General features: G+C 39.8%; 1 long non-coding RNA gene across 1 annotated transcript; it reads left to right on the top strand.

Moving 5' to 3' along the window:
- Positions 1–10021: 10021 nt before the first annotated feature.
- LOC145506660 (uncharacterized) lies at positions 10022–11944 on the top strand. The gene is made up of 2 exons (XR_014054137.1): positions 10022–10215; positions 11228–11944. It is a non-coding gene; the product is annotated as an uncharacterized LOC145506660 (long non-coding RNA).
- Positions 11945–12889: the final 945 nt, after the last annotated feature.

The raw sequence follows: 12889 nt of genomic DNA, 5'->3' as shown, positions 1-12889 counted from the left end.
CTTTTTCAAACCAGACAATCTCTGACTTTTATGAGCGAGTTGAGTTCACTTCCAATTTGGGGAGATAAATACTATATTTAGACGTTACTATAATCTAACTTTGTAATTTCCATTCATTCTTCCTTTTCTAATTTTTTATTTCCTTTACTGTCCTTTGTTTCAACTGATTGTGATTACTATTTGACTTTTTTCCCTATTAGTTTGAAAGCAATATGTTTTTTCTTAATGGTCACTTGAAGTGAAATTTTATCATATATATATACCTATATACATATATATATATATACACATGATATATATATAACAACTTAAAAATTCTTTGATTAATAAATATCTGTAGATTCCCTGCCTGAATAATCAAGGGACCCTCTCATCTATAGTCATAAAATTCTTATATACAGCCTATTTCCATCTGCCCCATTTTTAATGCCACACATTATATTATTTTTTATTTTATATATAATGCATACAGTTTAAATTTATTAAAATATCTAAAAATACATACTTGCTTAAATTTATATTAGTTTTACTTTATTTCCTTGCTTTATATACCTTTTTTGCACATCAGACATTTTCTCTGTGTTTCTATCTTTCTTAAATTACATACTTTAAAAGTTACATGGGTAAAGATTTATCTATAGGTATTTAATATCAGATTTCAATCCTTGAAAATGTCTTTATCTCATCCTTGATTTTCTGGATACGTAATTCTAGGTTAAAAGTGATTTTCTTTCACTTCTTTAAGGATACTGTCTCCTTGTTTATGCTGCTGTTGAAAAGTCTCCTGTTTTTCACTTTATTCTGTTGTATGGTCTCTCACTGCTTATTCAATCTTATCTCTGTCTTTGTGGTTGTGAAGTTTTACTATAACATGTCTAGATACAGATTTCCTTTGTTTTTTTGCCAAGTAAACAAGCTCCTTCCTACGTGTACTAATTGATGTCTTTTATCAAGTCTGGAAAATGATTAGACATTTTCTCTTCACCTATTGCCTCTCCTGTATTTCCTCTGTTCTCCTTTTCTTGGGACTTAGATTAGATACATAATAGATCTCCTATTTTATCCTCCATGCTCTAAATCATTCTTTCATATATTTTATCTCCATGTCTTTATGTGTCGCATCTTAGGTAAGTTTTTCAATTCTAGCCTCTGACTTGTTAATATTCCCTTATCTTGTCTAATCTATTATTTAATCCAGTTCAACCCAGACCATCTGACAAATTCAGAGCAAAAACTTTGGTCCAAATCCATATTTCTATTCATAAATTTTTTGGGGGGATATTCCTTTGTAGACATCTCATCAAGTATGTATTTGTATTATCTATACAAATATCACAAAACACACAAGGAAATATGTCAGCATAGAGGAGGTTTAACAGAGAAAAACAAACAAGACTTTGAATATTTGAATTATTTATCAGAATCAACATAGAAAATATATATGGAATTTTTAAAAATTTAATTGCATTTTAAAACGGGCAAGTTGTCATAGGATCAACTACAATTCCCAGTGGCATCTTCCTATAATCCTGTATGCCAAATCATATCAACCTCAGGGGAAAAAACAATTAACCTAAATAAAGAACTTAACATTTATCTGTGTTAAATTTAATCTTACTGGTGTCAGCCTGTCAAAACAATTTTAATTTTGTCATGTATTATACATTTAATCTCTTATTGTCTGTGCTAAGTATAAAACTGATAAGCATATTATTCAGGAGATGGTTTTCTAGGCAAGGATTCCCTGTAGGGTGAGAGAAAGCTGCTAATTTGGATAGAACTGATCTGCCTGGTAGTTGTGACTTATATTTCACTACCTTTTTATAAAGATGCAGTAGAAGCCTTTAACAAACATGTTGCTAAAATACAGTGTCTGTATCATCCCCCTGACTAAACGTAAAAAGAAAACCAAGTTGGCACCCGGTGACCGCTGTGTTCCCTCTAAATTCTTGCTTCATAGAATTTTCAAAGCTCTTTCCTGTGACTCTTAGCTGATTTACAGCGTAACCCTTCCCTGCAGTGTTCTGCTCTGGTTTTCAGCTTCCTCTTTTCCTTGTGTCACAAACACATCCTTCCACTTCTTGAACCCATATGTCTGCCCTAGTCCTCCCCTGGAATTCAAAAGAGATTTGAGGATCTGGCTTGCATTTTTAATAAGGAACAGAATGAAACAAGATGATGAGGAGGGTTACCTTGATTTGCTTTATGCCTTACCCTTTCACTATCACTTCTTATTCTTGTTTGAGGTAGTAACAAGGTGTGGGTTTGACAGATATCAAGTGGGTCTGTCCAGCTAAGCCCTCCACGAGACTAGAGTTTTCTGTTTTGGATCAAATAAGAGGTACAGAAGGGGAATCAACTCCAGCCAGGCTCACCTACAGGGTAAAGAAGATGGTAGACACGTCCCTGGCAAAAGACATGCTTCCACAATGTGCCAGATTGGAACTTCAGTCAGAAGAAGACTTTAGATTCCTAGAGAGTATTTTCAAAACAGACAGTATTGTCAATAGCAACAGGAATCACTGAGGAGGCAGGACCAAAGCTAAAAGTAAGTAGAGAGAAGTGAGCATGGACAAAAAGGAAGAACTCTACAAGTAGCCTGTAAATGAAACTAGAAACATAGATTACAGTGAAATTACTTCCGACCTTGAATTCCAAGTTGAAGGTGAGACTTGGTAATGTCAGCCACGTACCACTGAAATATAAGCATGTAAATTACGTGAGTAAAGCAATGTTTTATGGGGTTCAAGGAATGTTGAAAATGTTTTCTGCAGCTAAGAATTGTTTTTAAAAGAAAAACATAAAAATAACTTTAAGTATCAGTGTTTCTATTTCTACAAGATTACTCCTTGTTTTCAATGTACTTGTAAGTGGCTCTAATGTAAGGAGAAATGAATCTTAGTTGACTTATTTTAGTAAAAATAAACCTGTATTCTTAATAGTAGGTAGTCTTTCATTTTAGATTAACCATCGCCATGTTACACCAAATGTGTGTGTCTGTGTGCGTACAGTTTATTCTATGTGTATGTCTGACTATCTATAACAGGCTTCTTCAAGCAAATGTCAAAACTATTGGGCTGATTTTAAAAAATGAAATAATGCCATCTGCGGCAACATGAATGGACCTAGTGGTTATCACACTATGAAAGAGAAAGACAACATGATATTGCTTTTTCATGTGGAATCTAAAATATGATACAAATGAATTGATTTACAAAACAGAAATAGACGTAGAAAACAAACTTATGGTTACCAAAGGAGAAAGGAGCAGAGAGGCATAAATTATGAGTTTGGGGTTAGCATATACACACTACTATATATACAACAGATAAGCAACAAGGACCTATTCTATAGCACAGGGAACTATATTTGATATTTTGTAATAGCCTACAATGGAGAAAATATGAAAAAGAATGAATAGCATCACCTTGCTGTATATCTGAAACTGACACAACACTGTAAATCAACCATGCTTCAATAAAAACTGTTGGGCTGATTCTCATAAGTGAAATAAAGAAGTGACATAGCAGAAAAGTGGGCAGAAGAGTGGTCCCCAGTTCTCCAACCTGAATCAACTCCAAAACGACAATCATTGAAAGCAGAGGGGGTAGTGGCTGTATGCCCTCCTGGAGCAAAAGACTTGCAAGCCAGGACTATTCCCAAGCCCACTGTCTACTCCCTTTCCAGTTGCATGCCTCTCTACCACTTTGCTAAACCTCCATTTTCTATAAACTGGGGTTCCTCTTAGTTTCTATTATATGCCATTGTAGTAAGAATTAAATAAGAATATATGAAAGGCTCCTGTCCATGATGTCTCAGTGCCAGCATGGCCAGGAGCTGCTCTGAAAGTGATCTAAAAGAAATGGATATGTGTTTCTGTAGACACCCATGAGGTCAAAACTGTGATGACCTCCCCCATAGTAGAACATCTCCCTGCCTGCCTGAGTGCTTCCCACTCAATGCTTTTTCTCTCTCCTGCCCATCTCTCTGGCTCCTGGTCTTTTAAGACTCATATCACATGTTGCCTCTGATGGAGCATTTCCTGATCTCACCATATCTCTCCTCCCACTGTATTCTGCATAGATGTCTCTTCTAGTGCTTGTTAAATGTCTCACTTCCCACAGTAGAGCCTCCTCATGTTCGGGACTACCTGGAACTCATCTCCATATCTCCAGCACCTATCATGATGTTTGGGTGCAGGCAGAGGTGCTCGGGAAAGGGAGGCAGAAAAGGTAAGAGAAATGATTTTAGTCAACAAGAAGAGGTTTCTGGTCTCCCGCTCATAGTCTAGTGGGTGGTGAACAAGCACATATGTAACGCAGAGGCAAGATACTTGGACCCAAGGTTCTATGGGGTAAGAAGAAGAGGAATTCTGATCAGAGGGTCCCAGGAGGTCTCCACAGCCTGTCTGATGAGTCAGAAATATCTCTATTCTGTCTGCTTTATTGCAAACTAGTTTAACCATTTGATGGGATAGACGCGTATAATGAGTTACATAACCATTGGCTCATTTTCCCTCAACAGGTAGTTTCCTCCCTTTGAAAAGAAAAGCTCTTAGGAATTATTTCATCTTTGTTTGAAGCCAATTAAATATTAAAGGATGTTTCCCTCCTATGCACAGACAGACTAGATAGTTCTTTTCAGGTGAGGAGATAAAGGAGCCCAGAGTTTAGCATTAGCTCCTCTCCTGTCTCCCTGCTCCTTGCTTCCCTGTTTATGCTCATTTAACTCTTGCCTGGACCACTGCCACGGCCTCCCAGGCTTGCTTGTCTCCTATTCACTCTGCCAGTGCAAGATGAGTCTCGGAAAGGACTCATTTTGCTCCGAACCTCGTTTCAAATTCTGACTAGCTGCCACATTTAGTCCTCATTCCGTAGCCTAGATTCAGAACCACCGCCTGCCTTATTAGCTCTAGGTTCCTCCCTCACAGCGCAGCCATGTGAGACCTGAAGCTCTGGCCATATCAGTTCACTTAACATGGCTCCAGGCTTCACCCAAGCTGCTCCTTGCCCCTCGAGTGCTAACCCTTGTCCTGTGTCCCTATCTGTTGACAAGCCTTCCCCACCACAACTCTCACCTGTCTCCACACTGCCTTCAAGGCTTTTAGAGTCAGAACCTGCCATTGGCAGCCCAGCTTCCATTTCCTTACCTTTCAGGCGAAGGTTCCCTGTATTTTCTTTGGAAAGTCAATCTCTTCACCATGTGGTTAGCTCTATACACAGCACCAGGGGAAGGCCCTGACTGGCTCTGACTGGCTTAAACCTACTGGCATATCCTGTCCCCCAGACACAAGAGTTGATTCAGGCATGGGAACATGACCCCATGCAAGGATACGACTCTTCCCCCCAGCTCATAGTGCTTTCGAGTTTGAGACTGATAAGGCCATGTTTTGCTACCACAAGAAGAATCACCTTGGGAATGAAGCTATCACAGGGGAACCTGCTATGAGTAACAGGTCTTAGAATGTTGTTGTTGAGCACTGGATCAAGCTGAGCCTGAAGACAATCTCTCCTGTACATTCAGTTATGTAAGTAAATTCTGCTTTTATTTTAGCATGTTTGTATTGGGTTTTTTGTAACTTTCAAAAAGTTGATATTCAACCTATGCTCTCAATTCATGACAACTTCTAGAAATTCTCCTGGAGTTCCTCTCATCTGGCTCTCCATCCCCAACTGAAAATAAACAAGACAGAATAAAGACATTTCTAACTCACTAGACAGACTTTGAGACTGAGACTGTGTCATGCACACAATGTAAAGATTAGATGGGCACCAGGGTGCAGTAAGGTACACTGTCAGTACAAGGATGTTTGCAATAATTCTACCACCCTGTAGGATATTTTCCTTGGCTGGGGCTCTCCACATTCTCCTGAAGCTTGGAAATGTAAATATAGCCAGATTTTTTTTGGAAAACATCAACAAAACTATAATGCAATGGAATAGAAAATTAATAGGTGTTTTATATGAAGAAACAATCAGCAGTATTTTGTAAAAGTTTTCTTTTGGTTCTATAGATTCACACGCATGTATGTGCATCAGATCACAGTGTGAAATTATTTCTTAGTGCAAAGTATTTTTTGAAAACCATTGATCTGGCTCCCACCTGAGACAATTCTATAATACCGAGTACAAAAAAAGCAGATAAATAATAGTGTATGACATTAGAGAGGGTACTTGTTCTGTAAAACTTTTTTAGTCACATAGATATATACATATATATATGTAGTCACAATATGATAAGTATTTCTTACTGTGGGTGGTAGCCCAAAAGTTTGAAACACACTGATTTGTTTTATAACTGAGGCCAGAAATATTACAAAACAGTACAATTGTCAGAGCTGCAGCCAGCAATGTGAAGGGAAGGAAGGAGTGTCCACGATCACCTCACCATCACCTCAGCACTGAGACCTATGTAGGTGGGATATACGTTTCTAGAATGGGCTTCTGGGCAATTGGTGACAGCATGTCCGCAGTTACTCAGACAGTAAAGAATCAACCTGCAATGCGGGAGACCTGGGTTCCATTCCCTGGTGGGGAAGATCCATGGAGAAGGGAATGACTACCCACTCTATTGTTCTTGCCTGGAGAATTCCATGGACAGAGGAGCCTAGGGGCTACAGTCCATGGGGGTACAAAGAGTCGGATATGACTGAGTGACTAACACACTTTGTCCGAAGGACAGCTCAGATGGCTGAGCTGACAACAGGGCTGACCAAGCCAGGGATGTGTATCTTCCTAGCCTATTGCCATGTTCAACTATTCAAATTCAGTTCAGTTCAGTTCAGTCGCTCAGTCTGGTCCGACTCCCTGCAACCTCAAGGACTGCAGCACCCAAGGCTTCCCTGTCTTTCACTATCTCCCAGAGTTTGCTCAAACTCCAGTACATCAAGTCCGTGCTGCCATCCAACCATCTCATACTCTGCCATCCCCTTCTCCTCCTGCCTTCAGTCTTGCATCAGGGTCTGTTCCAATGAGTCAGTTCTTCGCATCAGGTGGCCAAAGTATTGGAGTTTCAGCTTCAGCATCAGTCCTTACCATGAATATTCAAGACTGATTTCCTTTAGGATTGACTGGTTTGATATCCTTGTAGTCCAAGGGACTCGCAAGACTCATCTCCAACACCACAGTTCAAAAGCATCAATTCTTCGGCGTTCAGCTTTCTTTATAGTCCAACTCTCACATCCACACATAACTACTGGAAAAACCATAGTTTTGACTAGATGGACCTTTGTTGGCAAAGTAATATCTCTGCTTTTCAATATGCTTTCTAGGTTGGTCATAGGTTTTCTTCCAAGGAGCAAGCATCTTTTAATTTCATGGCTGCAGTCATCATGTGCAGTGATTATGGAGCCCCCCAAAATAAAGTCTCTGTTTCCATTGTTTCCCCATCTATTTGCCATGAAGTGACAGGACCGCATGCCACAATCTTCGTTTTTTGAATGTTGAGTTTGAAGCCAGCTTTTTCACTCTCCTCTTTCACTTTCATCAAGAGGTTCTTTAGTTCTTCTTCACTTTCTGCCATAACGGTGGTGTTATCTGTGTATCTGAGGTTATTGATATTTCTCCCAGCAATCTTGGTTCCAGCTTGTGCTTCATCCAGCCCAGCATTTCACAATACGTATTCTGCATATAAGTTAAATAAGCAGGGTGACAATATACAGCCTTGACGTACTCCTTTCCCAAATTGGAACCAGTCCGTTGTTCCATGTATGCTTCTTGACCTGCATAGAGATTTCTCAAGAGGCAGGTTAGGTGGTCTGAAATTCTCATCTCTTTAGGAATTTTCCACGGTTTGTTGTGATCCACACAGTCAAAGTCTTTGGCATAGTCATAAAAGCAGAAGTAGATGTTTTTCTGGAACTCTCTTGCTTTTTTGATGATCCAATGGATGTTGGCAATTTGATCTCTGGTTCCTCTGCCTTTTAAAGTCCAGCTTGAACATCTGGAAATTCTTGGTTGCTTACGTACTGTTGAAGCCTGGCTTGGAGAATTTTGAACATGACTTTGCTAGCATGTGAGATTAGTGCAATTGTGTGGTAGTTTGACATTGCCTTTCTTTGGGATTGGAATGAAAACTGACCTTTTCCAGTCCTGTGGCCACTGCTGAGTTTTCCAAATTTGCTGGCATATTGAGTGCAGCACTTTCACAGCATTATGTTTTAGGATTTCAGATAGCTCAACTGGAATTCCATCATCTCCACGAGCTTTGTTCACAGTGATGCTTCCTAAGGCCCACTTGACTTCGCATTCTAGGATGTCTGGCTGTAGGTGAGTGATCACACCATCATGGTTATCCTGGTCATGAAGATCCTTTCTGTATAGTTCTGTGTGTTCTTGCCACTTCTTCTTAATATCTTCTGCTTCCGTTGGGTTCATACACTTTCTGTCCTTTATTGTGCCCATCTTTGCATGAAATGTTCCCTTGGTATCTCTAATTTTCTTGAAGCGATCTCTAGTCTTTCCCATCCTATTGGTTTCCAATTATTTTGCATTGATCACTGAGGAAGGCTTTCTCATCTCTCCTTGCTATTCTTTGGAACTCTGCATTCAAATGGGTATCTTTCCTTTTCTCCTTTGCCTTTAGCTTCTTCTTTTCTCAGCTATTTGTAAGGCCTCCTCAGACAATCATTTTGCCTTTTTGCATTTCTTTTTCTTGGGGATGGTCTTGATCACTGCCTCCTGTACAATGTCATGAACCTCAGTCCATAATTTTTTAGGCACTCTATCAGATCTAATCCCTTGAATCTATTTGTCACTTCCACTGTATACTCATAAGGGATTTGATTTAGGTCATACCTGAATGGTCTAGTGGTTTTCCCTACTTTCTTCAATTTCAGTCTGAATTTGGCAATAAGGAGTTCATGATCTGAGCCACAGTCAGCTCCCGGTCTTGTTTTTGCTGTCTGTATAGAGCTTCTCCATCTTCAGCTGCAAAGAATATAATCAATCTGATTTCGGTGTTGACCATCTGGTAATATCCATGTATAGAGTCTATTGTGTTGTTGGAAGCGGGTGTTTGCTATGATCAGTGCGTTCTCTTGGCAAAACTATCATTAGCCTTTGCCCTGCTTCATTTTGTACTCCCAAGGCCAAATTTGCCTGCTACTCCCAGTATATCTTGACTTCCTACTTTTGCATTCCAGTCCCCTATCATGAACAGGACATCTTTTTTGGGTGTTAGTTCTAGAAGGTCTTGTAGGTCTTCATAGAACCGTTCAACTTCAGCTTCTTCAGCGTTAGTCACTGGGGCACAGACTTGGATTACTGTGATAATGAATAGTTTGCCTTGGAAATGAACAGAGATCATTCTGTTGTTTTTGAGATTGCACCCAAGTACTGCATTTCAGACTCATCTGTTGACTATGAGGGCTACTCTATTTCTTCTAAGGGATTCTTGCCCACATTAGTAGATATAATGGTCATCTGAGTTGAATTCACCCATTCCAGTTCTATTTTAGTTCACTGATTTCTAAAATGTCAATGTTCACTCTTGCCATCTCGTTTGACCACTTCCAATTTACCTTGATTCACGGACCTATGCAGGTTCCTATGCAATATTGTTCCTCACAGCATCAGACTTTACTTCCATTACCAGTCACATCCACAACTGGGTGTTGTTTTCATTTTGGCTCTGTCCCTTCATTCTTTCAGGAGTTATTTCTCCACTTTTCTCTAGTAGCATATTGGGCACCTACCAACCTGAGGAGTTCACCTTTCAGTGTCATTATCTTTTCGCCTTCTCCTACTGTTCATGGGGTTCTCAAGGCAAGAATACTGAAGTGGTTTGCCATTCCCTTCTCCAGTGGACCACATTTTGTCCACTGTGACCCGTCTGTCTTGGGTGGCCCTACACGGCATGGCTTATAGTTTCTTTGCAACTCTTCAAGGGACTGAATTAAAAGCCATGTACACACGACCCACTCCTTTGCTGAAAAAGAGACATTACTTTGTCCATGGGGTTGCATGTCCATGCATGAGGTCACAAAGAGTCAGACCCAACTGAGTGACTAAACAAGACACATGAGCCAGGTGACTTAGAGAATGGTTTAACATTTTGAACTGCTTGCTACCTTTAGTTTTTGGTCTGAAGAAACCCCAGGGGGGTGCTCTGCAAAGAACTTGACCTTGGGAATCAAAATTACAGACACAATCTATTGGAATTTGTAGCTGCTTGAGTATCAACAATAACAAAAACCAGGTGTCTCTTAAAAAGCAGGTAATTCGCTTTTTTTTTTTTTTTTTGGAGAAGGCAATGGCACCCCACACCAGTACTCTTGCCTGGAAAATCCCATGGATGGAGGAGCTTGGTGGTCTGCAGTCCATGGGGTCGCTAAGAGTCGGACACGACTGAGCGACTTCACTTTCACTTATCCCTTTCATGCACTGGAGAAGGAAATGGCAACCCATTCCAGTATTCTTGCCTGGAGAATACCAGGGATGGCGGAGCCTGGTGGGCTGCCGTCTATGGTGTCGCACAGAGTCGGACACGACTGAAGTGACTTAGCAGTAGCAGCAGCAGCAATTCGCTTTTTTAAAAAAAATGTTTGCTCTTCTCATGTCTAAATTATTCATCTCTTGTCTTCTATATTTAGTTTTAGTTTGTTTCATTCTCTAAATGTTTAGCACTTAGAGAATGTTGTATTTCTTTGACTAGTTTTAGCTTTATTTTAATCTTCTCTTAAAATAAATTTTTCAGCTACCTGGCTTACTCTTTATATTCCATTTAATTCTCTCCTCCATTGTTTTCACTTTAAAACATGTTTCGTTTCCTTTTTCTACTTTAACTTTATTCACAGTTATTAATATCTCCTTGAAATTCTAAGCCTCTGATTTTAACATCTAAAAATTTTAATTATTTTATCTCATTTCCCCTAGTTATACTTAGTAGTTTCTGAGCTTTGGGTTTTGTTTCTTAACATATTTAATGTATGTTTATTCCTTTCATTTGGTTTCTCTTATTTCAGCTTCAATTTTTCTCCTTCACTTTTGGTTTTATTGGCTTATAAGTGTATTTTCTTATTTTTAATTTTAATTATTCTGTTCCCTGTATAATGTGCATTTATCAGGCTGACAAGAAACAAAAATGCAAAGCTGACTCTTAACCACCACACTATTCAGCCTTATTAATCTGTGAGCACTTTCATAACCAACCAAACAAGAGTATTTACTGCACCATTCTGCCTCTAACTTGCTTTTATTCTCTTTTGATCCATTTCTTTTCTTGGCAGGGTTACAAGAAATCTTGTTGCCTCAATCTTTTTCACTTCCTGTACTCATTATAAAGAGCAAGGAGATGCTGCCTAGAGCCAGAAGAATCCAGAGTTTTAAAAACAGGGTCAATGAGACCCTCGCTGAATGGCTTCCACATGTCTGAAAGGTCCTGTGCAAGAGATATGGGGAAAGTTGTCCAGAGGAGGTGCCCTGCCAGCAGCACCCCATGATGGAGATAGATGACCAAGGAGGTATACTGGAGGAAATGCCCTCCATAGGTGCACCACTGCAGAGCACACACTCACACAGACTGCAGAAGACATATGGGAGGAATACACCAGGAAGAGAAGCTCCTTCTTCTTGCCATGCCTCCCCAGCACCCTCTACTGACAAAATGATAGTAACATCATATTTACTACATGGGGACATTCTTAAAGGGTTCAGTTAAGACTGTGAATTGATCACTGGAACAGTACAGTTCTTGGGCTACTCAGCTCTTGCATCCACTCTTCCACACATGTGAGCCCTGTACAAAGACACAAGTCTATATTTCCACCTAACAAGATGTTGCTGTTCTTGCAAATGAAGAAATTCTCAACCTTCACCAAAATAAAGAAATGTACAGCCCCAGCTGTTGCTGTATGGGCTGCTGGCTACATTAATTACCCCTCAAATTTCATCACAGTCTCATGGAATATCTTCTTTCTTTTTTTAAGATTTTCTTTATGGAACAATTTTGAAGTCTTCATTGAATTTATTACAATATTGCTTGTTTTATGTTTTGGCTTTTTGGCCATGAGGCATGTGGGACCTTAGCTCCCCGACCAGGGATGGAACCCACACTCCCTGCTTTGGAAGGTGAAATGCCAACCAGCAGACTTTCAGGGACGTTATTATTGAATATTTTCTTATCTAAAGATTATATTGTAAGGTTAAACCCCACCAACTTGAATAAAAGTCAGAGGAAAGAGTGAGAAAGGGAGAAATAGCATACACACATAAACATGTAACAGGCAAAGAGAAAATACACAAAGCCATCCCATTTCAGTAGTTGTCCATAGGCCATAGTTGACAACTATGGCTTCTTACCTTCCCCTTTGTTGCATACTTCCCTTGGTCTCAGCTAGAAGTTGGTCAGTTTATTAACTGGAGGAGTGACCCAAACTTTCATTCAGAAGAGTGATGTCTTTTGATGGTTGTACTGGGTTTCCACTAATCTTTGCTACTGGTCACAGAGCCAGTAAGGGGCAGCTTAGAAAATCCTCCTGCCACATAGTTGTCCTTGCCTTCAGTGTGTTGCAGCCACTCAGTTTCCCTTTGGTAACTGGAATTAATCACTCCAGCTAGTAGAATAACTTCTTATTTTTGGCATGTTGGCTCAGTGATATAAAGAGCTCCAAATGGCCAGGTGGCAATCCTCTCTTCAAATCCAATGGAACTACCATTGTGTCTCCTGATGAAAGCACTCCTCTTCACAGCTAAGACCACCACACCAGCAAAGCTCAAAGTTGCCAGGATGGGAAGCAAAGATTCTATATTGTTAGATGTAATAGTGAGAGGAGTTGCTCCATTTCTACTCTTGCTCCCAGATCTATGCATTCTGGCTGTGGGGGAAATAATGCTGTCCAATGGTCTCTGGTTTAAAGAGACCAGTTCTGTTTCCTTGTGAAACAGAACTC

Source organism: Giraffa tippelskirchi, chromosome 5 (genome assembly GCF_054371585.1).
Source record: "Giraffa tippelskirchi isolate mGirTip1 chromosome 5, T2T-mGirTip1v1.2.pri, whole genome shotgun sequence".
NCBI lineage: Eukaryota > Metazoa > Chordata > Mammalia > Artiodactyla > Giraffidae > Giraffa > Giraffa tippelskirchi.
Note: the sequence above shows the minus strand (reverse complement) of the source record. Positions and strands in the feature narration are given on the sequence as shown.